The sequence below is a fragment of the Myzus persicae genome, unplaced genomic scaffold, assembly GCF_001856785.1.
Source record: "Myzus persicae strain clone G006 unplaced genomic scaffold, MPER_G0061.0, whole genome shotgun sequence".
NCBI classification, from domain to species: Eukaryota; Metazoa; Arthropoda; class Insecta; order Hemiptera; family Aphididae; genus Myzus; species Myzus persicae.
Window position 1 is genome coordinate 135438 of NW_019104026.1, and position 3511 is coordinate 138948.

Below are 3511 nucleotides of genomic sequence, written 5' to 3' on the forward strand. Positions count from 1 at the left end.
TGAGCATCTTATACATAATTGTATTAATCGTAATAATTATTTTACTATACGTGAAATTCATGATAATTTACTAATAAAATAAAAATATTTTTTTTTTATTGGATCTGTTGATGAATCGAATTCATTTCTGTAAATTAAAAAAAAACATAAAATATAATGAACTAATATGAAATTATTTGATAGGATCGAATGTCGTGTATAAAAAAAATAATCGTGTGATGAACCTAAACTCGAGGTTTTATCGACAACATTACTCTCGATGATTATAATATTCTATCTGTGATGATTGTGTACAACTGACCCGGTAAGAGTGACTGCGATTCGAACAACTATGGGGGAACTATTATGTCATTTCGAAGGGATGCTGGTCAAACTGGACCCTAAAAAACTGGTCCACGAAAGCAGATGCTTTAAAAACGTTATTATATTATTATAGTTATTTAAAAAAACTGACATGAATAGAAACCAGTTAAACCAGGCGGTTTTAGTTTTCGTGCGGATTTTTTTTAATACGCATAAGATAAATAAGAGAATCCCTTATCGAAAGCCTTGCAGCTAGAATTTATTAGTTCAACCCTAAATGTGTGTTAACTATATACTTTCACGTTACCTACCCACATCACATATTTCTATATGTGAAATAATATACAAATTCATAAGCCACAAAATCACTGATATTTTTATCTGTACACTTTTAGCAAAAAACTAATGTTACATGTGTTATCATTGATTATAAATACTATAGTACGATGTATCCATATGTGTGCAAAACAAATGTAGGACCAACTGCGTAGGTTATATGTCTCTGAGTTTGGTGGGGAGGGATGGGGAGAGGGCTTGATATGTAACTTAGCTATTTTATGATGAATAGTGAGGTGAGAGCTAGGGCCGTGAACCTCTACACAGTCTACACTTTTCACCGACACACTACGTATTATTTGTTAATATAACATGATATTAATTAAAAATTAAAAAAATATACAATATGGAATATATGTATTAACTAGGTACCTACTGCAGTTTAACCTCCCCGTAGTCCTCAACCTCGGCAAAAGTATTTAAAATGTCATCTTTGTATTTTATGATTTTATAGCTTACAAATAAATCAGTTTGGTTACGCATGTTGCATGTATCTAGAAGATTTTAGATAATTATTTAATTATGTGGATTGCTTAATACTAATTCGAAACGGAAGGGGACAAAAAAAAAATTCAAGTTGTAGAAAAATGTGTACGTACCTACTAAGGTTTTATTGAAATGCACGGGTCAAGACATCCCTTCGAGATATCGATAATTCGACTTATAGAAATTCGAGTTAACGAGGTTCCCCTTTATATTCGAGTGTTGCAGTTTATCCCTCGTCATTATTTTACTGTTATACTTGGTATACTTTAGTGGTCGATATACTGTGTATACTAACTACTTTGGTACATATTATTTTAATTGTCGATAAACATGTGTTGTAAGCCGTTAGGCGTGAATTTATAAAACAAATAATGCTTATGCACGTGCGCTCTTCAGTTCTCTTAATTATTATCGTAGCAAAAATACTACGAAAATTTGTTTATCAGAAAATTCCGACGACATACTGAATTCACCGAGATTTTTTTCATTATTTTTATAAAATCATTTGTCCATAAGTGTTTACGCTTAGATAACGAATATAAGCAGAACGTCCATTGATGTTCGTCTATAAATAGAATGGTTCACGGGTTCCCACGAAAGTAGTTTGTATTTACCTGGTATTGAACAGAACACGGGACCAGTCGCTGACACCAACAAGTCACACAACACAGAACCGGCCGGTACCTCATATTAAGAATTTAATCGACATTTGACTGATATCTCTATGATTTGCATTTATTAATTTATAATATTATATAATATAATATAGATGATAAACCTTACCAGTATATTACACAAGTTTTTGGATTTCCAAAGATTACTGGATGTCTAGATTCTTCAACGGATGTGATATAGTTAGATTTAAAATTATAATTTATAAACATAAATTTAGAAAAACAGTTTTTTGACTAATCTCGATAGCCACTCTAAATTCTCAAATTTGTTTGCCAAATTAATTTTTTGATACAAACATTTTTAGTTTCAAATCAATTTTAAATTTACTAGCTAAAAAGACATTTTTAAAAAATTTTACGAATTAGATAAGTAATTGGTAGGTAATTAGGTAGGTAATTAGATAGGTAATTGTTTTAAGTGTTCACCTTATACTAGTTTAGATAAATCATAAATGTAATTTTATTTATAGGCAGTCCACAGTTATAAAATGATCAATTTGTTATAGTAAGATTTAGGACTCAATCGCTAATCGTATAATAACATCAACAAGTTGAATAATTTTTCAAATTTACACACGATACGACGATTGCATAATTGAGCATTGATGATCGGTGATAAAAAAAATACTACCTATCAGTTTTTCTAAGATGATATTAAAAACTTTTTTCAAAATTATATTTTGAATTTTACTCCCAACATGAACAACATGACAAAGGTCGTATAGGTATGTAAGTATTGTAATACAATCATGTTTGTATTTGTTTAATGATAAAAAAATTGAGTGACATGTTGAGGTGTAGGACACTCGTATAGTTGTTCATTCGTTTGGGCGGAATATAAAGAAAGAAGTATTACTTTAAAAATACATCGTATTTAAAAACGATTATGAGCAGAATTTGTTTAAAATAAAAATAGTTAATATTTTATTAAAATCAGGGCACATCGCACATGCTAATTACCTTTAACTACATTTCTTCGCAGTTTATTATTTATTTTCACAATTTTCCATCAAATTACTTCAGAGTGGGACACTCCGTGGTGTGTTTTTGCACATATAATTAGTATACAATATAATCATGCTCACTCTCGGTGGGTTTTATTTTAATACTATTATTAGGTAGGTAGAGATACTAATTAATTTTTGTACACCACAGTCCACAACATCAACGTTAAATAGTAAATAGTGATTGGTATTAATATTTAAAATTGGATTTTGTGTCACCTAATACCTTTAGGCTTTAATATCATAATATTTTTGTAGCATAAGTAGGTAGGTACCTACTGGGTATTCATCCCCAATTAAAATTACTGTGTCTGCCTCATCACATTTTAGTGGGCTTGTACTTTTTGTACTTTTTGTACCAATTGTTCAATACAATATCCACGTCATCAGATTGTGACGTATTTATGGGTAGAGAGGAGCGGTTTGATCTTCCCCCATAACGAAAACAAAATAATATTGTATTGTATTTTATATGATGTTGTATCACATATTTATTTATTTTTAATATTTAATAAGTCGTATGTTTACTTTATTGTTGTATGCAGTTAACAATAGGGAAATAGTTTCAATTTTTCTGAATTTTGTTTTACACGAACCATTCGTTACCACGGATCTATTAATTTTCTCTCATTATTGTAACCATATTATTATATCGCGATTGTTCATTCCCTACCACACAAGTAATCTTATAGGACCTATTAAGTTATA